The sequence below is a fragment of the Erinaceus europaeus genome, chromosome 6 (genome assembly GCF_950295315.1).
Source record: "Erinaceus europaeus chromosome 6, mEriEur2.1, whole genome shotgun sequence".
Classification (NCBI taxonomy): domain Eukaryota; kingdom Metazoa; phylum Chordata; class Mammalia; order Eulipotyphla; family Erinaceidae; genus Erinaceus; species Erinaceus europaeus.
In genome coordinates this window covers 53865888-53890727 of record NC_080167.1, presented here as the reverse complement: position 1 = coordinate 53890727, position 24840 = coordinate 53865888, and the positions used below count along the sequence as shown (strand labels likewise).

Below are 24840 nucleotides of genomic sequence, written 5' to 3'. Positions count from 1 at the left end.
TGGTTCTAACTTTAAAAGTGTTTCCCCAGGGCCAATAAAATTACTCACTTGAATAGTGCGCTGTTTTGCCATGTGCTTGAACCAGATTCAAGCCCGGTCCCTACTGCATAGAAAGAAGTTTCCATGCTGTGGTCTCTTGTTTCTCTCTGCCTTTCTGTCTCTATCTAAGAAAAGGGAGGAGTTCCCCAGTATGGCTGCAAATTTAAGACTCATTTGTATTCAACTAAGTTCAGGTTCAGATGTCCTCTGGGCAGTCTCAATCCCTGGGTTGAGTCAGAGAAGTGTCCTATGTCACATTGTCAGAGATGACACCCACAAACATTCATGGCAGTGTAACTTCTGGTATACTTGTGGGTGGGGTGTTCATAGACTCTCCTTCTGGGGAGTCTATGAAATTACACTCTTCTGATGATAATCCTTGAATGGTATTTGTCCTTGGATAGTATTTGCCCTGAGTCCTAAGTTTTAAATAGCTCCCTCTCTTCCTCTCTCTCTCTCTCTCTCTCTCTCTCTCTCTCTCACTCTCTCTCTCTCGTTAAGGACTGTCTTGGAACCCCTGGCATTTTGGAGTCAGGTGCTCATAAACATTCATTCTTGAGATGAACAAATTCAGGTCCTGGGGCTTCTTTCCCATCCTTTCTCTTCATCCTCGAGAGACTAGAAAATAACCTATGGATCTATCTGGGGATGAACAGATAAGGCAAATGTATTAGATACCCAATAGGATTGTACTCTGGCCACAGAATGCGAATGCAGCCATTTCATTTGCAGCAATGGGAGTGCATCTTCAGAGCACTGAGTGAAACATGGATGGAGAAAGACAAGTCCTATGTGACCATATATGGTGTCCAGCCCCCAACCCCAAAGCAAGTTGACAGGGAAATGAAACAAGAGCTGTGGTGTCTCTTCTAGCTTTTCCTCTTTGACTCTTATCCTTTATAGGGGGAGAAGGGGGTGTAGTCTGCCAGGTGTAGTGCAGTCATGTAGGCATGAAGCCCTAGTGAAGCCTTGGTGGGGCTGGGTGGGCCAAAAGAAAAATAAAGGAAGAAAGAAAGAAAGGAAGGAATAAAGGAAGAAAGAGAGAAGAAAGATTCTATGTTGGGCACGAGAGTGTTTTGCATGGGGAGATGAGAAGTTTGCATGGGGAGATGAGAAGTTTGTGCCAACAACTATACTGTAACCACCACTACCCCATACAGTAGGTAAACAAGGAGTCTTACTGTGTACAACACAACTAAGTTCTGCCATTTTTGCTTCTAATCAGCACCTGTGGTCAGTGTGCAATAAGTCTAGAAACATGTTCTTTCTCAGCTCCTTGCTGGGCTACTCCCAAAGAAAAGAGAAGGTGCAAGAAAAGACAGTGACAGAGAGATAACCATTCTTTCTTTGTGCAGGAAGTTTGAGATGTAGGCAAGGGTGAGATGCCCAAAGAGCTGACTGTTATGTCATTGTGAGTAGAGGATGGGTTCCTTCTTTTACCTGGATTTCAGCTACCTCATCCAGAAAGTGAAATAGAGGAGAAAGTAGAAAAAAAGGAATAAATATATTCTTTCTAGTATATATTATATAACAGATCATAAATCATTTATTTGTCCCCAGTGGAAGCATAAACTTGAATCAAAGACCAAAGAAGAAATGAAAACAAACAGAATTGGTCCTAGACAACAAATAGTGAAGATGTCTGTTGTTTTACAGTCCACTTCCCTTCTGATGCCTCTTTAAATTAAAAAGAAAAAAGTAAGAATACTATATAGTAACGAAAAACAATCAACACCAGATACACTCGTCAAGTTGGCTACCTCTTTAGAAAATAAGTGAGTGGGGAAAAAAAAACCAAAAAACTCAAGTTGTAGTGGGAGGAATTCAGGTCAAAACATTCCATACTAAATCACACATCGTTTGATAAGCTCAACATAAGTTCCAGCATACAAGGGAAAGCAAGGGAATGATGAACCCAAACCTGGGTGATCATTTTCTCCACAGAAGGACAGTGTGGCCTCACCTGAAGTCCCCAAAGGTATTCCAAATGCTGTTTCTTATCCTCACAATTGGTACCCCCTTTCTGTCTGTTACTATAATTCTTCCCACTTTATACTCATGCTATAGATGTATACCTCTTCCATTTTTATGAAGATTGAAAGCTTAATCAAGAGCATGCATACTCTGGTCTGTAGTAAATCTCTCTCTCCCATCGTATTTTCCCATCCTCTATTTCTGTACAGACTTCTATGTTGAGGTAAATAGATTTTTTCATAAGAAACACGAAACAGAACCTTGTACTTTGGTAGCTCTTCCTACAAAAGCAAAGCTGCATCAACAACACAAGGTAAGAGAACATCAACAAATATGTAACAGGTACCTTCAAGGAAGTAAATCAGAGCTAAATAAACATGGATTGTGTGAGCTGTGCATTTCTGCAAACAGAGAAATTTGGTGCCAGGTTTCCAAAGCATCACTCTCTTGGGCTGTTGTTAAGTGCTTCCATTTGAATAATGCCAGTTTCTTTTACTCACAAATATTAAATATGAGAGTCTAGTCTTCCTCCATCTCCTTGGTCACCCATGTGGTGTTGTTTGCTTGATAAATTGCTTTTGTTTTGTATTTCTTCATTTATAAGTGTCATTATCCAGCACTGCTTTACAAGGACTGGTCCTCAAGAAGCTGGCTTTCTGGGTCAATGTTGGCTTTCTTCGTGATACTATTGAACCCAAGAATATCCTACCAGTAGGTGGGTGGCTCTTAAAAGTTTTTGGAAATACTAAATTAGTCATCATGTCTCCTTCATCAACTCTAGTTGATAAGGCTTCTCAGTTTATAGGAGATAAAATAACCAGAGAGGTAGGGAAAACAGCAGTACAACAGTGAGCTCTGTGATTTACTTTCCCTCAAGGCTAACTGGATTAACCAAACTCCAAATGTGAGTGAGATACCAGAGATATCTCTATCTTTCTCCTCTCTCCTCTCTCTCTCTGTCTCTCTCTCTGTCTTTCTCTGTCTCTCTCTCCCTCCTCCACTACCTTCTCCTTCTGCTGTGTGTGTGTGTGTGTGTGTGTGTGTGTGTGTGTGTGTATGACAGAAAGACAGAGACAGATAAAATCTAGAAACCAATAAGAAAGGACATGGATTCAAGATCCTGGTCCCCACCTACAGGAAGAAATCTCCGCAAGCCCTGAAGTACTGCTTCAGGTGTCTCTGTTTCTCTCCCTCTTTATCCTCTCCCCTCCCCTCACAGCTTCTGTCTCTATTCAATAAAAGTTATATATATAACAGGAAATATCTGCTTCTTTTTCACTTGTCTAACTTATCCATCCCTCCAATTATATATAAAAAATAATCTATCTCACGTGAATATGTAATGAAAGAACCTGGCTTCTTTAACATTCACCCTACCACTGGTAAAATACAGTTATATCTTAAAATACAGTTTATATCTAAAAATAATTTATTGAGTTTTGAGGTGCACAAAATAGATTTGGAGGGTTCAGCCCATTTGTGAATGTTACAGGGATGCCCCAAAATCAGAGTAGTGCACAGTCCTTTATCCTAGAAAATGCAGAAGAAAGCTGTAACCTTTCTTATTTCTTGTTGCTATGGAAAGTTTTGCCATCTGGGAATGCACCCTGAACAGTTTTTCAGAGTGGAAGAGATAGTGCAATAAGCAGGGATTTCAGGCTTGCTCTGAACATTTGAAACAGAGATAATGAAAATGTGTAGGATTTCAACCAAGATGGCTGATAAATTGTCTCTGTTGTAACTTTTACCACAGTCCGGTCTCTTTTGCGGTTGTTTGCAGATAGGACAATCACACTGGATGTGACAGAGATAACATGCCTGGCCCTAAAGATGGATGCAGAGGGTCACCACTCAGAAGATAAGCAAGGAATGTTGACTTATGAGGGAGACCCAGAATTTGGTAAGTTGCTGCCAGATGTGCACTTGTTTAAGTTGATATGAAAACAGGGACATATTTAAGCACACGGAGAAACAAGACAGTATCACAGAGAAGCCCCGTCATCTGTACAGGCCAAATTAGAGGGTGCTGTGATAAGTGATGAGAAGCTCCTGACATCTCTAACACAAACATGGCCTGAAAATTGTAGTGCAACTGCTTCTACTCCCATTCAGAGTCCCAGAGAAAGAGCCTATTAAGTCCAGCTAAATTGTACCAAGTACCTTAAAGAGGCACCTGTCTGTTTTAATCTCCCTGATCCTTCTCACAGAGGCTTGCTCTAATAGTGATCGCATTAGGAATGCATGTGACAGGCAACTATAATTGTCAGCTCCTGCTCTATTACTTGGCGACTGTACAATTGTTTCTCTCCTATTAGTACAATAGAAGGATATATTGCCCCATCATCCCACCCCCTAAATAAGAATATTTATGTGAGTATTGGATTTAAAGAGGAGATTGTAAATGCATTTATCTTCAAACCTTACCTCATTATCATCAGTGCACTTCTCTAGACATACAAAGAAATCCACTTTACAAATGGATTCAACAGTGCAATGTAGTACATATTACTTCTCTGAAATCTAATTCTTTAAGCTAATTCTCTCCTTCCCCCTCCCCTCCCCTCCCCTCCCCTCCCCTCCCCTCCCCTCCCCTCCTCTCCTCTCCTCTCCTCTCCTTTTGCCAAAGCACTGCTCAACTTAGATTCATGGTAGTTGTAGGGATTGAGCCTGGGACTTCAGAGCCATAACCTTGGTTGCTATCTCCACAGTGGGAGATAGCCACAACCTTTCTGCTATCTCCCAGTGGGCTTTAAGGATATTCTTTTCTCTAAAAATGCAGACTAGAGAGGATGGGGGATAAATCCCCTGGTAGAGAGCATCATGCTGTGACTGGGTTTTTAATTTAATATTTTATTTATTTGTTAATGAGAGGGATAGGAGGAGAGAGAAAGGACCAGACATCACTCTAGTCCATGTGCTGTGGGGATGGAACTCAGGACCTCATGCTTGAGAGTCTAACCTTTATCCACTGTGCCACCTCCCATACCACTGTGGCTGGGTTCTTTAGTTTGAGCCCTGGAACCACATGGGAACATCCTGGTTACCCTATAAACAAATCTATGGATGATGGAGCAGTGGTGTGGTCTCTCTCTTTTTCTCTCTCCCTCATCACTTTTCTTTTTCCTTCAAAATAAAAAAAATAATAAGGAATAAAAAATTGGGTGAGGAAGGTCACTCAGTCATATTGCACATGTATAAGACCCTAAAGTCATGTTTTTTTTTTTTGTTTTAAAGTGTAGATAGACGAGAATGATTTTTGTATATGGGATGAATACAGTTTTAGGAATCCTGATTTTTTTAAAGTGCATTACTGAAATAGGTACTATAGAAATGTCACAGGGAGTGGGGCTGTAGTGCAGTGGGTTAAGCACAAGTGGTGCAAAGCACAAGGATCCCGGTTCGAGCCCTGGCTCCCCACCTGCAGGGGAGTCACTTCACAGGTGGTGAAGCAGGTCTGCAGGTGTCTATCTTTCTCTCCCCTCTCTCTGTCTTCCCCTCCTATCTCCATTTCTCTGTCCTATCCAACAACAATGACAACAGTAGTAGCTACAACAATAAAACAACAAGGGCAACAAAAGGGAATAAATAAATTAAATATTAAAACAGAAGAAAAGTCACATTTTATGAATAGTCAATTTTAATTTTTAAGAAGATTTTGTTGGAGGCCAGGCAGTGGTGCACCAGGTTAAGCACACTGCAAAGCATAAGGACCTTGCAAGGCTCCTGGTTCGAGCCTCCTGGACCCCCATATGCAGGGGGGAGGTCACTTCATAAGCGGACAAGCAGGTCTACAGGTGTCCATCTTTCTCTCCTCATCTCACATCATATTTTCCCTTAGCACCAGTTACTGGTATTTGTCTTAACCCACCATCGTTTGGTATTTGCTGGTTCTTACCATCACCGCCAATTAGACGCTTCTGCTGCCCAGATGTCCTGTCCGACTCCCCTGGCCAGTGCTGCCTGCTTTCAATGCCTATACTGCCAGCAGTGATTCTTATCTTTGCTGAGGCAACACTATTCCACTCCAGCTGACCTCCTGTTGCTATCCTTGGATTGTTTTCTGGTATCTAAGGCAATCTGTCTCTAATTCCATAAGCTATAATAAATAAGTACCTGCAGGTGCTGTGAAGGCTTTACCTGTACCAGCATTTAATCAGTAACATTGCTGTGGGATAAAAATCTTTGTTTAGTTCTGTTTTCCTATTAGAAGCCAAGACTCAGAAAAGAAGATGACTTGCCTGCACCCCTCACAGCATCTTTATCACAGAGACAGGATCTGAACCCAGGCCCAGCCACATTTGCCATCACTACTTTTTTCTTCCCCTCTTTAAGCAACACCCTCTATCTTAGATAGAGTCCTGAAAGCAGTTTGATGTTGGCCTTAGTTCTGTGCCTAAGGAAGTAGAGTGAGCTGGGCCAGGACCAGCTAAGAGATAAAGGTTGAGTAGTCCCAGGGAGGTGGAGTTAGCGCAGAGACCTGAGGTGGTTGAGAACTCGGCGGAATGTCAGGTGATTGTGCTGAGCTGTCTGAGAGATGGCAGACTTTTGAAAATACCAAACTGGGTTCAGTCAGTGTTTTCCACAGAGGGTGAATTTCAATCCCCTCTCTCATGCCCTGGGAGCACTTGGCAATGACTAGAAACATTTTTTGCTGTCACACTGCTGCCAACCAACTGGGTCTATCTCTCCTTGCACAAAAAGCCAGATCCATAGAATGTGGAACTTTCTGCTGAGGAAAAGATTATTTCAGGAGATGTCTGCCCAGGAGAACAATAGTTACAAACTTGGAAACTACCATTTCCTGGGAGTACAAGGTAAAAAGGTTTTTAAATTCTATGCTATTTTATTTGAAGACTTATTTATTGATTTTATAAGTATTTTATTTTTGAAAAAATATTTATTTAAAAATATTTTACATATTGGCTAGAGACAGAAAGAAGTTGAGAAGGAAGAGGGGATAGAGAAGGAGAGAGAGACACCTGCAGATCCATTTCACTGCTCATAAAGGTTGTCCTCTGTGGGTAGAGACCCAGGGCTTGAGCCTGGGTTCTTGTGCATTCTGAACAAAGTGTGTGTTCAACCAGGTGTACCATTGCCCGGCCATGGACAGTGGTGCTGAGGATGTATCAATAACTCAGGACTTTATGCTTGCAAGTCCTACACTCTACCCAATGATCCAGCTTTATTAAGGGGAAAGAGGTGTGTGTGAAGGTCATCATTCAAGAGTAGGGGTTCAGGGGTGTCTTTTAAATACTTTCTCTGAGATGGATGCTGCAGGACTTGCTGGCCAGGAGGGTACAGGTGTAAAGGGCCCCAGCTGACAGTTTGGTGAATAGCTCCATCTGATTCTCAGTCAAGATCCAGACTTCTCCATGTTCTCTGAAGCCATGCTCTGCTGTAATCATTTATTTATTTATTTATTTATTTATTTATTTATTTATAAAATGGAAACACTGACAAGACCATAGGATAAGAGTGGTACAATTTCTACCACCAGAGCTCCGTATCCCATCCCCTCCCGTGATAGCTTTCCTATTTTTAACCCTCTAGGAGCATGGACCCGGGGATGCAGAAGGTGGAAGGTCTGGCTTCTGTAATTGCTTCCCCTCTGAACATGGGCGTTGACTGGTCGATCCATACTCCCAGCCTGCCTCTCTCTTTCCCAAGTGGGGCAGGGCTTTGGGGAAGTGGGAGTCCAGATGGCATCATGGCAGCATTTGGAACCTGGTGGCTGAACTTTCCAGTTTTGAAGCAGCCTCCTTGCAGTCTCTGAATTGCCATCTTGGCTCCGCCTTCTGAAATCTCTTAAAAAGAAGAATCATGGGATTACCTGGGAAGTACCTTGTGCTAAAAGGAGTTCATGATCCTGCCTGGCTTATATTTTTCTTCACCAGCATCTTGGCAGAGAGTTTGGCATGAGAAATGTAGGGTATTTAGCTGGAAGCCATGGCCAGGAAAGCCTCCACAGACTAGCATATGGAGCCCAGAACATCAACAGAACCCTTGTGCTCAAGTGATCTGAAAACATGAGAGCGGGAGAACATTGCTCTAACACGGCCCATGTCCCTACCCTGCATTTTCTTTTCAGAATCCTCTGCTTTCACTTCCTGGTTTCCAGTGAATTGGGTAGAAGTTATTTCAAGACAAACAGAGCCATTTTCAGCATGCTGCTGCCTGATGGCTTAGTTCTTATGCTTCAGCTATCAGTCCTCTGCAGTATCGTCCCTCTGTGTTCTTTGGCCCTAATGATTTTGAAGTATTCTGCTCACTTGAAAAAAAAAGTAAATGTTTCATCTGGGATGGAGGGGAAGTCCTTTTTCCTTTGGTTTTAAACCAGAGGTGATAAAAAGAGTACTTTCTCTTTCCTCCTTCCCAGACCTCCTGTGGAATCCTACAGAAATTCTGTTGCTGGATCAACTGTGACAGGTGCTGCTTCTCAAGAAACCTGATCACACTGACCGATCTAAGTGGAGACACCACCTCCTTTCAGCCCTCTGTAGGTTTCTTTTCAAAACAACACACTGAAAGGACTCTTTCTCCCTCCTTGATGGAACCTCTGATAGAGCAGAGCATTAAGAGTTCACATAGTCCTCAGTTTTCTTGGGATGAAGATAAGGTTTCCTCTGTGTCAAATATGAAAAGACATTTTCATGCTATCTTGCTACTGACTCATTCTCCCATTGTGCCTTCATGCCATTCAAAGCAATTCCAGCTTTTCTTTCTTTTTAAAATAGCATGGCTTTTAAGCAGGGCTGCCCCTGGTGGAATTGATCAGAGAGGGTTTCAGAGAAATATTGCCTCTACAGAAGAGCTTTCATTTTGCCCACTAACACGCTGAAGGAGCTGAGTGTCTGTCCTCTTGCAGTTCTACAGCACGGGGAATGTGTGTTTACACGCTCCTTTATCACAGTTCTCTCCTCTGGAGGGTCTCCAAAGAGGAGTGAGAAAGAAAGTTTTTGGTTTTCCCTTCATTCCAGCCATTGATAGCTGGTGCAGTGCTAAGGGGTATTGATTATGATCTTGGCCAGAGACCAGAGTGAAAGACAGAGAGGAGCAGTTTTCAGCTTCCTCATTCACTTCTTTTCTACTGAGCTGCTGCTGCCTTCGCAAAGCAGGGCCACTCGCCAACACCTCCCAGGTTCCTATGTGGGCATCCTCCTGGCCTCCCCCCATCTCTGTGCAAAGCACTTGATGTCCTCAGATCATGGTGTAAATTTAACAAGCCATGCTGAGTAATCTCCATGAAAGATCGAGCAGGAGAAATGAGGATGATACCCCCTTGCTCACACTGGCAGCTGGTTGTCTACTCTCACACCCTAGTGTCTAGTTGTTCTGTCAGTGGATTAAGATCAAAAGGTCAGAATTCACAAACACTAGTTGAAAGGTTGTAGGGTAAGAGCAAGTACAATGCTCACAGGTCAAGGCTTCTCGTTTCCGGTAAAGGCGTGAATGGTAGCTGATGCACAGGAGGCAGAAGCTGCTGGTGAGCAGGCTCCTTCTCATTCTGACCTGCTTTGCAGCTACTATAAAAGTCACCACTCTCAGCTTCTCCCTCCTGAAGTCCATTCCCAAAGATTAACCCTAGTCCAAACAGGTGCATCCCTCCTCCCATAGAAACTTTCCCTTTGCTTGATTTTTTCCCCAGCAAAGTTTAGCTTTTGTTCTAGTCTTTAGTGACCACGAATGCTAAGACATCCTGACATTTCCAGATAGGAGGTTCTATCCTTCACTCTAACAGGGAGGGTGTGGTTTGGAGAGGTAGCAGCCAGCCCAGGATCATTTGGGGAGCAAATCCGGACACTGAGTGGGACCCTTCTGGTTTGACAGCAGACTCAGTGGCACATACACTAGATGGAAGACTGGCTTGTCCTGCCACAGCCAGAGAAACCAGTAAGTATCTCATAAGCATCTTTCTCTCTCTCTTTAAAGAAGAGTCATTTATTAATGAAAGAAGAAGAGAGACAGAGGAAGAACTGGACTATCATGTGGACGTTAGGAACTGAACTTTGGACATGGTGTTGATGGGCTGAGAGCTTCACCTGCTGCACCCACACTCCAGGCCATTCATCACTCTCTTCTTTAAGACTGATTCATTTATTTTTACAAGGGAGAGATACTAAGACCAGAGCACTGCTCAGTTCTGGCATATGGTGGTACCTAGAATTGAACCTGGGACCTTCAGGGCTTCCATTTGCGAGTTTTGTTCTCTTCCACTGAACTATCTCCCTAGCCTCATTTTGTTTTCTGAACCATCCTGGCCATTATCACAACGAGGACCTAGGAAATATAAAGCCTGGCTCCACTTGGAGATTATTGAAAATCACCCCGTGTACTGCTCTGATTGGGTAGAACTGGAGTTTAGGTAGGTGAGCTGAGCCTTGACTTAAGAGTAAGAAGTTGATAATGTGGAATCAAAATACAAATTTTGTGGAAGTGGTAAGTTTTACTTCTCAAAATCCAGCTGCATCATAAATAAATTAGGAGCAGTCTCCTTTCTCTCTCTCTCTCTTTCTTTCTTTCTACCAGAGAACTGCTCTGCTCTGGCTTATGGTGGTGCAGGGGATTGAACCTGGGTCTTTGAAACCTCAAGTATGACAGTCTCCTTGCATAACCATTATGCTATCTCCCTTGCCCCAATTACATGTATTTACAAATTCACATTTAGCATTATGTAGAAGAAGAACTCCCTTGCTATTTCTTCTCTATCCCCTGATATAACTCCCCAGTGGTTCCAAAGACTTCTTTTCAGGGTCTCTAATTGGGCCCTGGGTTAATGTTTCTTGTTTCTTAAGCCTGTTTATTTCCTCATGATGTTTAAGTAGAGTGACTTTTTCTCTCTTCTTCTTTGGACCCTGAATAAACCTTTATTTTGTTTAGAGAAAATTGAAGGTTTCTGTTACTAAAAATAAGACAGATGAATCGATAGTTAGATGCATTAAATAAAAACATTATGCTTGGCTGGATGTGAGAGGAGCGAAACATAAAAAGTACCATTATAATATATCCCGCTTCTCTTAATTTGACACTAAGCTAGTTGCTTGCTTTTATACATAGCCAACATTGGCCTACCAGAAGGCTGGTGGTTAAGAAACAAGCTGTTAAATATTAAAACCGTATCTATGTAATTGAATGTTTTTGGTGTGGCTGTGCTCTAAAAATATGCTATTAAGATACAGTTCTACAAAGATATTTAATTACTGACAGCTAATCATGTTACTGCTGTTACTTTAACCAGGCAAAAATATGCAGTACTAAAAAGAAAACAGTTTTATTTTAAACAGCAACATTTTATTAATCTCAGCAATAAAACTCAACTCAAATCTCCAAATGAAATCATCCTGTTTTTAAAGACAGTCCTTCTTGGTTTGGTAGTCCTTGTGTAATGCTGAGATAGATGGGTGCACTTAAGGTGCTAACACATTCCCACAAATAATGCCTGCAGTTAAAGTTAATTATGCTCATTTATTACATCAAAATAAATCTAAACTAAGAAATGCACAAGGAAAATTTCATAGTCTACGATGGCTCATTACTTTAGATGTTTATGGCCATAACATTTTTAATACCAGAGACAATGTGGGAAGACGTCAAAGATAATCAGATAATAATATCTTTGCTTGTATAGTGTTGGCACACATTCACTAAAATCACCTCATTTTATCAGCGCAACCACGCTATTACTTATGAAAGGAAGTTAAAATAATTTCACCTATGGGGGAAATTGAGGCCATAGAAACTGATGTGATTTATTGTAATTCATGTGGCAGGTTAGGTGGCAAAATAGGAATCAGAACCCCAAGTTCTTAATTTCATATCCTGAGAATTAAAAGCTAGATTAAATTTCTTTCTTAATTAGTGGTTTCCAGTATTCAAACTAACTTTTTTTCTTAGTATTTCTTTTCTTCTTTCTCTCTCTCTCTTTTATAAAAAGGAAACAACTGACAAAACCATAGGATAAGAGATAAGAGGGGTACAACTCCACACAGTTCCCACCACCAGAACTCCATATCCCATTCCCTCTCATTATAGCTTTCCTATTCTTTAACCCTTTGGGAGTATGGACCCAAGGTCACTAAACTAGCTTTTTAACAATAAAAGTGATATTTTTTAAAGCACTAGGGCAAAAGTGACTTGACTAGTCAAATTTTTCTCCCATAGCAAGCATGATGAAAGCACTGACTTCATGCAGATACCATAAATAGTAATTCTGTCTTTCATTTTTTCTTTTAAAAATATTTAATTTATTTTAATTAGAGAGAAATACAGAGATAAAGATACACAAAGAGACCAGAGCACTGCTCAGCTCTTGTTTATGGTGGTGCTGAGGATTGAACTGGGTACCTCAGAGCCTCAGGCATGAAGACCTTTTGCATAATCATTATGCTATCTCTCCAGTCTCATCTTTGTCTTCTTAAGTACCAAGATACCTTAGAACTTTTTATTGATCTAACATTGGTTTAATCATTTTAGGAGTATAGTTCCCTGTGTGTTTATGCAACTCAGTGAAACTACCACCAAAACTTCCATGCCATCTTGACAAGCAGAAACCTCCACCTCCCTCCTATCTGGTTGGTAAAAGGCCATATTTTAGAAACAAACAAACAAACAAAACAGGGTTTAATTCCTGGATTTTATCCTTTCCCTACTTTATTTCTTCTTAATTATAGGCTAATTATTGTCACAGAGTGACTGTTTCTCCTAGTGTCTGTGTGCACAACCAGAAGAGGAAGGTAAGAATTTGATGCTGTCCCTTGACAGCTGGAAAAATGTTCTAATGGTCACATTGTTGAGCATGGACAAGATGGTTTGATCCTACTTAAGAAGGAAAAAAAAGAGAGTTAGGAAATCTGGATGTCTGATCATTTCCTAAGAAATTGGATATGCGGCTCTCTTATCTCAGTTCCCATTAAGATATCATAATAAAACATCTGCCCAGGTATATCATTTCATGACAGGATTAGAACACTAGTCTGCAACTCTAATAAATAAGAGAGAATCCCAGCTAAATAGATAATTCAATCATTATAATTGTTGAAGCCATGAACTCCACTTTCAGAACAGTAAATTCAGCCTGCTTGGAACAGAATTCCATCTTATTTTTTCTTATTAATCCATCATCAAAAGTTTCATGTGAAGGACTTTGCAATAAATATGTTACATTAGACACAGTTGTGATTATTCAACTCTGACCTCGAGGCACAAAAGCAGCTCCAGCCATTTATTTAATTAATTTATTTATTTATCTTCCCAAAGCACTGCTCACTCAGCTCTGGCTTATGATGATGCTAGAACCTGGGATTTTGGGCCATCAGACATGAGAGTCTGTTTTTTATAACCACTATTCCCTTCTTTTTTTATTTTTTTTTTATTTAAGAAAGGATTAATTAAAAAAACCATAGGGTAGGAGGGGTACAACTCCACACAATTCCCACCACCCAATCTCCATATCCCACCCCCTCCCCTGATAGCTTTCCCATTTTCCATCCCTCTGGGAGCATGGACCCAGGGTAATTGAACCACTATTCCCTTCTCTCCCCATTCATTTTGTAAGCAAATGGACATATTTGTGTTCCAATAAAATCTGATTCACAAAAGCAAGTCACCATGGGCTACAAACTGTGAACCCATGATCTATACCTGTTGGATTGTGTTTTCTGTGCTGATCTATGAAAAAGTATGCCAAAAATTACTGAATTTGAATTTAATTGCATTCTTATAGTCATCTGGGTTGGACTGATATGAATGTGAGTTCATGTCTTATCCTTTCTTATCCTTTCTTGTCAAATAATAGCCTTACAGTTCAATTATCTTTACACTCTTTTTAATGATTATTTTTAAGACAGGATTTGCCTGTCTTTGCTTTTATTTATTTCATTTGATAAGGACAGAGAAAAATTGAGGGGGAAATGGAGATAGACATTGAGAAAGAGAGATCCACAGCAGTGCTCATGAAGCCCCCTCCCTCTGCCACCCGCCCCTGTTGGAGACTTGAACCCAGGTCCTCACACATAGAAAGGTGTGGACTTAACTAGATGTGCCACTGCCCAGCCCCACATTTTTTTAAAATATGTGAGTGAGTTCCCAAATTTGATTTATTGAACAACGACCATATAGCAAACACAATTCTAGCCCCTGGAGAAACAACTTAAAGGCTCCAGGTACCACTTAGGTAAGTGCCTCCCATAAGTAAAGAGATGAAAGGCTACTACCAGATGGTTTAATTCATATGTGAGAACTGAGACACATGAACTTGTAAAAACAAACAAACAAAACCCAGAGGCAAGGGAATTATTTCTAAGACTTATGAGAACTACTATGGTGGCTATCTTTAGGGTGTGGGGGTGGGGGTGGGTGTGGTGTGGAGCTAAAACATTATAATCATAAAATGTTGTAACCCACTATTAATCACAAACAAAAAATGAAAAAAAAATAAAAAAAATAAATGCCTCTCTGCATAACTTTGATAAACAAAATAAACTTCACTCTTTTGCAGCAGCATGGACGTTAGAACCAGGAGACCGCAATTTAAAAAGAGTTGCTGAGGACAGAACAACAGTCTCTCGAGCCAGAGGCACATTTCACTCCCTAGGACACGTGAATACTTCACACAGCCTAGAAACTTGCAGGTGTGACTAATTGAAGGAGAGAGGCCCTGTTTGCCCAGGTGGGTCCAGTGCAATTAGAATGCCACTAATAAGGAGGTAAGCAGAGTGCTATTTTTCTTTCTCTTCTTTCTTCTCCCTCTCCCTCTCCCTCTCCCTCTCCCTCTCCCTCTCCCTCTCCCTCTCCCTCTCCCTCTCCCTCTCCCTCTCCCTCTCCCTCTCCCTCTCCCTCTCCCTCTCCCTCTCCCTCTCCCTCTCCCTCTCCCTCTCCCTCTCCCTCTCCCTCTCCCTCTCCCTCTCCCTCTCCCTCTCCCTCTCCCTCTCCCTCTCCCTCTCCCTCTCCCTCTCCCTCTCCCTCCCAGAGCACTGCTCAGTAGTGTAAGGGGGTTGGTGTTTGGAGCCTCAGGCAGAGGAATCTTTTTGCATAACAACTACTGCACTATTCAATGCCCCAGAACACTAATGAGAGAGGGAAGGAGGGAGGGGCTGAGGGAGCGAACAGAGGGCAGGGGAGGTGGGAGGGGAGGAGAGGTCAGAGTGAGTCCAGGAGGTCATGAACCTGGAAACTTGACCATTGCTAGGAGACAGAAGAAATCAAGGAGGCCTGTCTTTTTCCCCAAGGCATCCAGAAAGGTCAGTTATGCTGATGCCTTGACGTTAGGACTCTAGACCTCTCAAACTGTAAGAACAAGTTTTCTGTTGTCTACAGTCATTTCATGCAGCACTAGGTCACTAAGCACTGTAGAGTGCTTCCTCTGAGTTGAGAGGGATGTGAAAGGGTTCTGGAGCTGGGTTTGTCAGATGACTGCGTTTCTCTGAGGCAGGAGAAGTTTGGAAGGAAAAGTCGGTCTAGGCATTGTGAGCCCTGTAAGGACAGACTCAGAAACGAAGAGTGCAGTGGCATTGGGCAGTTGTAAGAAATCTGTGACTTCACTTGTTGGTTGGACATTTAGGTTCTGTTTAAGGGCTTGGAGAGAGATGGAGAGAACTGTGTGAGGAGGAGAAAGATATATTTACCACCCCCCACGCTGTGGTGAAGGTCAGCTTCTTTCTTGTTTGTGCCTCAGACCTCAATGTCACAGCCACAGGATCAAGAGGAACCAGCCCAGCACCTCATTCACTGCTGTGAACTTTGGTAGCCAGAGGCTGCCAATGCCTTAATTCATTTTTCCGTCCTCAACTTAAACATCTAGACTGTATAAGAAACTATTGAATGTGTTGGGAACTATGGAATATTCATCAGTGAAAATAATTCTCTTCTCCAAGTAGAAGGCATTTGTGGTGTGTGTGTGTGTGTGTGTGTGTGTGTGTGTGTGTGTTCAATTTAAAAAATAAAAGGTCATGAGGACCAGGCAGTAATGTGTGCTTTTAACCAGGTGTACCACTGTCTGGTCCACAGGTATCTTATCTTTTTCCTTCTCTATCTCCTCTCTCCTCTCAAATTCTCTCTGTCCTAATAAAATAGGAAAAAAAAAAAAAAAAGAAAGAAAGAAAGAAAGGAAAAATGGCTGCCAGGAGCAATGGATTCATAGCGCCAGCACCAGGCCCCAGCAATAACCCTGGTGGTGGTGGTGGTGGTGGTGGTGGGAAAAAAAAATAAACAAAAGCCAGAGAGAACTCACTGAGTAGGGTGCCTGCTTTGCCATCCCCATGGCCCAAGTTTCATCCCAGTGTGTCAGGGAGTGCTCATTTTGTCATCTCTCAAGGGCAGTCTGCACAGCAAGAATGGGAGAAAATATTGCAAAAACCATATTTCCATTTTCATGTTAGCCTACTGAATAAACTCTTTGAGGGTAGGAAAAAAACTCTGGGAAAAGGGCCCAGGTGCTGACAGAGTGCTCCCCTTGCAAATGCTCTTAGTGTTTTGGTCAAGATAGACCCACTGTCTCAAAGCAAAAAGCCACAAGGGACTGGGTGGTCTAAACTGAGTACTTTATCGATGTTTACAGTGATAACTATGCCTTGCACTGTGCATCTGACCCAAAGCAAGGCTATCTTGAGTGTTGGGGTTGTGTGGGTAGAGATTCCGTTGCTTTCAGAGAGATGCTTCTCTGACAGTTGTGTCTATTCCTGTCATAAGCATGTACAAATCTGATTGATCATTTGTGAGATGTCTGAATCGTGTTTAAGAAATGGCAGTGGATTTGGACTTGTTCCTTTCAAACTAGAGGCCTGGAATTTGGGGTGGGGAGGGGGTGTGGGAGATTCCGGTAGAAACTTCTCAGGTTAGGCAGATACTGTCAAACTAGGAAGAGGAAAAAGCTATCAATAGTTTAATAATGTTTAACCTGGACACATACTTCTTTTGCTTTTATAAAGCTGGTATTCTGCTTCCTGAGATGAGTGCCTGCCTCATGAGGGTCTCAGCCAATTAGTAAACAAATTGACACAGCTGTGTTTTAATAAAGCTTTATTTAAAAAAAAACAGGTGGCCTCAAACTACAGTTTGCTGACCCATGATCAGGACCTGTTGGATTTGGGTGTTTTGTGGTTTTGTCTTGTGAAACACGATGCCAGAATGCTGAATCTGACTGTGTTCTTGCAACCATTTGGGCATTCATGGAGATGAAAAATATATACTGTGTTTTCACTTACATTTTGAGAGAGAGAGAAAGAGAAAGACACTATTCAGCTCTGGCTAATGTTGGTTGCTGCCAGGGATTAAACTTGGAAATCTGGGGCCACAGGCATATAAGTTCTGTGCTTTAAGACATCGAGTTAGGGGGCTGGGCAGTGGCCCACCTGGTTAAGTGCACTTAGTAGTACTAACTGCAAGGACTCTGCAAAGATCTGGGTTCTAACCCCTGGTGCCCCACAAACAGCGAAGCAGGTCTGCAGCTGTCTCTCTTTCTCTCTCCCTTTCTATCTCCCACTTCTCTCTCAAAAATCTCTGTCCTATCCAATAAAATGGAAAAAAATAAAAACAAAGGACTCTGCAAAGATCTGGGTTCTAACCCCTGGTGCCCCACAAACAGCAAAGCAGGTCTGCAGCTGTCTCTCTTTCTCTCTCCCTTTCTATCTCCCACTTCTCTCTCAAAAATCTCTGTCCTATCCAATAAAATGGAAAAAATAAAAACAAACAAACAAACAAAAGAACAGGATTAGTACATTTGTAGTGCCAGCACCAAGCCCCAGCAATCACCCTGGAGGCAAAGAGAAAAAAAGACAATGAGTATAAATCTGCTATATTTTCTTGATAAATAATAGCCTTACAATTAAATTGTCATAGCTCTTTTTTTAAATTTTTAAAAAGCTGTGTATATGAGAGAGAGAACTGGAGGTCACACTGGCATGTGCAATGCCAGGGATTGGACTCAGAACTTCATGTTTGAGAGTCCACCTCTTTAGCCAATGTGCTATCTCCTAGGCCATGCTCTCTTTCATTTGTTTGTTCTTGTTAAGCTTTATGCCTCAATTTCTCACATGGCAAACTGCATTTGATTACATTCCACATAAAGGTGCAGTTTGTAGTTCTTCATTCCCTAATATTCCAGTGCTCCTGAGATAGTGCCTCACACACTTTAGGTCTGGAATTAGTGAAAGAATAAATGAAAAATGGAATTAAGAAATAAAGGAATTTTCCTTTCTTTAGAGCTGGTTGATATGGAATGAAGAAAACAATAATTGTATTTTTGTCCTGTTACTTATTTCCACATTTTCTTATCTTTTCCAAATTTCAAAATCTCTTTTTTCCCATTTGCTTGCCCTTTTGTTCTAAGACTATACTCTCTTTTTTTAGAGACTGGTGGGAAAAATGTAATATGTATATCTCGGGTTCACACCAGGTTCATAGGGCTCGAAACAGGAATTTAATCCTGCCTTCACAAACTATTGAAATTCTAGTCTCTCTCCCCATTCGTGTCTATGCTGTAAGGGAGGATATCATATTGCTGAACTTGTAATAAGATTCAGTCATTCTGATAAATATAAATTATTTATCACTTACTTCCCATTTTATGGCCTTGATGGTATTTAGAATTATATTACCCAGCATCATAACGCTCCCTCTTCCACTTCTCACTGTTATCAAGCCCCCTCTGTTAAAGGGACACGTTGGCAAATGCAGTGGAAGGGTGACAGGCTTCTGAACAGATAGATGAAGTAGTGGTATAATTTAATCCTGGCCACTTAGCACAGAGGAGCCTGTATGAAGGAGAGCAGCACATGAGTTATTTTCCCCCTACAAGGATCTGAGCAGGGGGACATCACTCTTTTGTGATGGAGGTTCTGGTGTGATTGCTAGGCAGGGATGCAGCACCCTCCACCCACACTGGAGCAGTGTGGGTTGTTAGTTGCCCATAACAACTTGATGAGGAACCCCAAGATAGTTCCAATCAGAGGCTGCCTGGGCAGCGGCCTGGGGCACAGAACTGAGCATCTGTTTCCAGGGGAGAAATACGAGCACACCAGCAAACAAGACATCAGTGGCTGAGGTGTTAGTGCAGATACCCCTCACAGTTGACCTCCAGAGCCCAACAAATCTTTTTCTGGAGGTGAATACAACTGAACAGAAACCATAAATCAAAGTAGAGGATGAGGAAGAGAAGCCCGCTGGCTAGAGCATAGGACTTGCATGTTTGAGAGCCCAGGTTTGATCCCGGACAGCACAGTGTATTAGTTGAGTGATGTCTTAGTTTCTTTTTCATATAAAAAAAATAGTAAATCTTTTCTGTGTCACCACTGGGGTTTTACCACTATGAGCTGAATTTTTTTAGATAGATAGATAGATAGATGATAGATAGATAGATAGATAGATAGGTACAGAGGCAAAGGAAGAAGGAGAAAGACACAACACCACTGAAATTCCTCCAGTGCAGTAGGGACCAGGCTTAAACTTGAATCATGTTCATGGCAAAGCAGGTAAGCTGTTTTACCTTCCCAATAAATAAATCTTAAAATTAGAAAAATAATATAAAAAAGTAGGGGATGGATCTGATTATGTAAAACTTTTTTTGGGGGGGCAGAATTGTTCACTGCCAAAGATGTTTGTAAACACTAAAAATAAAATATACCTTAGAAAAGTGGAGATGTGAATTGAAACAATAATGATACTGGGGTCTGGCAAGTGTGTGACTTTCTTTTAGAGCAAAGGACATAGCCAAGATGGGAAATAGTAGCTCAAAGAGTTTAGGCACCTGGTGTCAGGAGATAGCTCAATGGATAGAGTTCATACCTTATCATGTGTGAGGCTCTGGCTTTGAGCAATGGAACCACATGGATGCACCAGGAGGAGCTCCATGTAGAATGGGCATCTGTCTCCTCTCTCTCCCTCTCTCTCCCTCTTTCTCTCTCTCTCTCTCTGTAAGAGGTGGAATGAGGAGCTGGAGAGAGCTTATGGGGTAAGACATATGCCATGGCACACATGAGGCCCAGAAGCTCCTGTGCCATGGTATCACTCCCTCATTCTTTGTCTCTCACTCTATCTCTCTGTCTGAATGCAAAAGTGACCCAGGGTGCCAGCTGCTAGTGTCTATGATAGAGCACAGATGTTACTGTGCCTGGCTACATTGGGCTCAGATCCATAGTCCCCCTACACACCTGCAGGGGGGAAGCTTCATGAGCAGCGGAGCACTCCTGCAGGAGTTTCCTCTCCCCCTTTCCTATCTCCCTCAGTCTCTCAGTCACTATTAAATAACAGCTACTGGGAACAGTAGCATCATGCATGTACTGAGCCCCAGTGATAACCCTAGTGGCAAAAAAAGGAAAGGAGGGAGAAAGGAAGGAAGGAGAAAAAGTAATCTGGGAGCAGTGAAATCACGCATGTATATTCCCTTACATCCTCATGTGGAATGAAAAAGTTGGTCCAAGAACTATGATGCATGAAAGAGGCAAAAGTGCTCCCATTAAAGAAGAAGAGGCTGATGAGATAGATGGACATGTTAGAGGACTGGGCATGCGTCCCTGAGGCTCCATAAGTTCCAGTTTACTCCCTGACAGCACCATCTGCTAGAGCTGAGTGACGATCTCGTGTCTTTCCATCTCTTATAAAAACAAATACATCTCTTAGAAGAGAGCGTTGAGGCCATTGGATACACGAATGAGAAGAACAGCTTGGTCTTGGGGCTGTCAGAGATGCACACATGGACAGCACCAAGGATACTGTAATTAGGAAGGAGGATCTAGGTGAAAGACAAGAACAGTGAAATAATCAGTATGTCCAGGGAGCTCATTTGCAGTGATGGATGCTCTGTCTGGGAGGTGTTGACCTCTTGTAAAGAAGTCAGTATTGATGGAGTTGAAAGGGTGTTGGGTCAGGAAGTGTGCCCTCTCTAAATGAACAGGCTTCAAGGCATGGGCGGAGCCAGGCCAGCCTGACTCTGGGGTGATGGCATTGATGAGCCATCTTGGGACTGAAGAGGATTCATTCACATGAAGGCCTTCCCTGCACAGTGATGTTTCCCTTTCACTTTATTCTGTGTTTTCATAGTAGAAAGGAGTGAATAAATCCTCTCATGATGCTCTTCACAAAGAATACATTTTTTGAGGACAGGGATTAGGAGAAGCCCCAGCTGTGTTCCCAGTCTCAGATAGGGTCAGACATGCCCTGCATGTTCCATACACATTTACTTTAAAAGAGCATTGCTATTATTATTGTTGTTGTTTACTAGCAAGGCTTCACTGGGGCTTTGTATTTGCATGATTACACTGCTCTCCACAAGCATTTTTCTGTTCTTTTCCCTTGCCTTCCCTTGCCTTGCCTTGCCTTCCCTTCCCTTCCCTTCCCTTCCCTTCCCTTCCCTTCCCTTCCCTTCCCTTCCCTTCCCTTCCCTTCCCTTCCCTTCCCTTCCCTTCCCTTCCCTTCCCTTCCCTTCCCTCCCCTCCCCTCCCCTTCCCTTCCCTCCCCTCCCCTCCCCTCCCCTCCCCTCCCCTCCCCTCCCCTCCCCTCCCCTCCCCTCCCTTCCCCCTCCCCCCTCCCCTCCCCTCCCCTCCCCTCCTTTTCTTTTCTTTCCTTTCCGTTCCTTTCCTGTCCTGTCCTGTCCTGTCCTGTCCTGTCCTTTCCTTTCCTTTCCTTTCCTTTCCTTTCCTTTCCTTTCCTTTCCTTTCCTTTCCTTTCCTTTCCTTTCCTTTCCTTTCCTTTCCTTTCCTTTCCCTTTCTTCTCTTCTTTTCCAAACAAAGGGTGAGAGGCACCAGGAAAGGGAGAGAAAGAAGAGCACTATGATATTGCTCTAGCGCTCAGGAAACTTTCCCTTTGCATGGTACTCCCATGTGATAGGCAGGGGCTCAAATCTGGGTCCTTGTAAATGGCGAAGTATGCTCTACTGGGTGAGCTATCTCCTGGCCCCCTTTTCTTTTAATTTTACCAGAATATTTACCAACAGAGAGACAAAGACCCCCCCACACAAACACACACACTGGAAACCAAGCACTGCGTTGACAAATGTGATGTTGAGGGCTGAACCTGGAGCCACCTACATGCTAGCCCTCTACCTGCTGAATTACGTCCCCAGACACAGTACATATTTGTAAGGGTCCATGCTCTTAGTTTCTTTCTGTTCGTGTTTCCACTTCAAATTGTTGCAAGCCTTTGATTTCTTTGTTTGTTTACTAAAACAAACTATAGGAACCTTTTTACAGAGTTGAAAGCATTGTGGACCCATTCGCTCCCCCTCACGAGTGTCAGTAGAAAGAATCCATTTGGTAGCAGTTCTAGCTGGGTCACTACTCAGTCTGGACTTGATTGATCTCCCTTTTTCTGGTGGTTTTCCATTTCTTTGGGGAGGGGGAGATATATCACAGTTTTGTTGGATTTTCTTACAGTTAATTTGATAAGCCCTTCTTAAAATGATCACATACTCATGGCTTTGTTTAGCACCAACACAGTGAGTCTGTGGAGAAGCTATTGATATTATTTGAAAAAAAGGACAATTTTCAGGGGTTGGCAGTAGCGTAGTGGGTTAAGCGCACATGGTGCAAAGCACAAGGACCAGCATAAGGATCCCGGTTCGAGCCCCCGGCTCCCCACTTGCAGGGGAGATGCTTCACAGGTGGTGAAACAGGTCTGCAGGTGTCTGTCTTTCTCTCCCCCTCTCTGTTTTCCCCTCCTCTCTCCATTTCTCTCTGCCCTCTCCAACAACAACAACATCAACAACAATAATATAACTACAACAACAAAACAAGGGCAACAAAAGGGAAAATAAATAATAACAAAATTTTTAAAAGACAGTTTTCTTCCTCTAGCTCACATGCAAAGTATACATTTCTAGATTTCCTCCCTTGCCTCCCTCCAACCAACAATCCCTAACAGATTTAGGTCTATGAAGAGCTATGCGGGGGCCAGGCAGTGGCACACCTGGTTACGCACACATATTGCATTGTGCAAGGATTCGTGTTCAACCACCTGGTCCCCACCTAAAGGAGGAGGCTTCACGAGTGGTGAAGCAGGGTTGCAGGTGTTTCTCTGTCTGTATCCCTCTCTACCCCCTACCCCTCTCAATTTCTCTGTCTCTATCCAATAATAAACAAATAAAAATACTTTTTTTTTTTAAAAAAAGAGCTATACAGATGGGTGGGATCTGCCTCATTCCCTCTCTCAAAACCTCAGCTAAACAATCCAAGGATATAAAAATGACTTGCTTTTGCAATGTATTTTTCATGAAATAGCAAATAGAGCTAAAGTCAAATTTTAGTATTTATGGCTATTTTGGAGAATATTTTGAGAAATAATTCAAAATTTTTAGAAAGAAATTATCATATACCAAGCATATAATCCTTATTGTGAATTTAGGGGCTAGGTCCTTGTTGGTCTCCCAAACCAATGTGAAGCATACAACAGGTCCTCGTCTCTCCTCAGTCACCAAGGACACTGCAGACAGAGCAAACAGGTCAGACTGATATTACAATCCCACTGAAGAATCTGCTTTGAAATGGTAGCAGTTTAATATAAAAGAGATTCCTACAAAACACTGTGTCACACCTCCATTCATCTGAAGACAGATTAAGACTAACACAAGAGTGCTTTCCTAAAAAAGAAAAAAAAATGAGGGTTTTTTTCCCCCCTGCAAAGATAAGAAGTAGAATTTGTTCCATATTCTTTAATTGCAGTCTATTTAAGGGACTGGATAAAAAGAATTTGAAGGACCTATTAACACCCAGTACAAACATGTGACATAAAAGTAAAAAGGAAGACAATTTCAACTTTTAATTGTGAATTTTTTCCTGTGTTTGGGTTCAGCATGATTTCCAACAAACTCATTAAAGCACTGGAAGGTGTCAGGGTCTCCTCCAGAACTGGTTGCAGGCAGGCCCTAAGAAGGCATCTGTTAACCCACCTCTCCTCTGTTACTTGGGACTCAGTGTCCATCTCTGACCCTGCAAGTCTGGGCACTTCCTGTGTGGGCTTAGAAAATATTATCTCGGAGGCTGGGCAGTAGTGCAGTGGGTTAAGTATACATGGCCCAAAGCGAAAGGACCCGTGTAAGGATTCGAGTTCGAGCCTGTCTCCCCACCTGCAGGGGAGTCGTTTGACAGGCAGTGAAGCAGGTCTGCAGGTGTCTGTCTTTCTCTCCCCCTCTCTGTCTTCCCTCCTCTCTCCATTTCTCTCTGTCCTATCCAACAGCAATGGCAACAGCAACAACGATAAGCAACATGGGCAACAAAAGGAAAAAAATGGCCTCCAGGAGCAGTGGATTCATAGTGCAAGCACTGAGTCCCAGTGATAACTCTGGAAGCAAAAAAAAAAAAAAAAAAAAGAAAAAAAGAAAAAGAAAAAATATTTTCTCCAGGGCCCAGTGGTGGTATACCCAGTTGAGTGCACACCTCACCATGTACAAGGATCTGATTTCAGGGCCCTACTCCCCACATGCAGGGGTAGGAGAAAGCCTTCAGAAACAGTGAAGCAGTGCCATGGTGTCATTCTCTCTTCCTCTCTATTTCCCACACTGTCCTCAATTTCTCTCTGTGCTATAACAATAACAACAACAACAACAACAAAAAAGCAGGGATGGGGGAGAATGGCCACCAGAAGCTGTGAATTTGTCATGCCAGAGTTGAGCCCCAACAATAACTCTGGTGACAAAAAAAAAAGAAGAAAAAAATTAAAAAGAAAATTTTGATATTATTCCCCTTGATTATCTATAGAGAACTGTCCCTAGATTGCTCTCAACACTGAAGGAGAGGAATGGCTATGAATACACACTTTGAAGCCTTTTGAATGCACAGAGTAATCAAGTATGTGTGCATCTTACAAAAGGCAATAATTGAGAAGATATACATTAACTTTTTCCT

The 24840-nt window shown here is 42.4% G+C and overlaps 1 long non-coding RNA gene across 1 annotated transcript; it reads left to right on the top strand.

The window, feature by feature from the left end:
• The first annotated feature begins 2118 nt into the window (after positions 1-2118).
• Positions 2119-14718, top strand: LOC132538938 (uncharacterized). The gene is made up of 3 exons (XR_009550263.1): positions 2119-2728; positions 3794-3913; positions 14507-14718. It is a non-coding gene; the product is annotated as an uncharacterized LOC132538938 (long non-coding RNA).
• The last annotated feature ends 10122 nt before the right edge of the window (positions 14719-24840 follow it).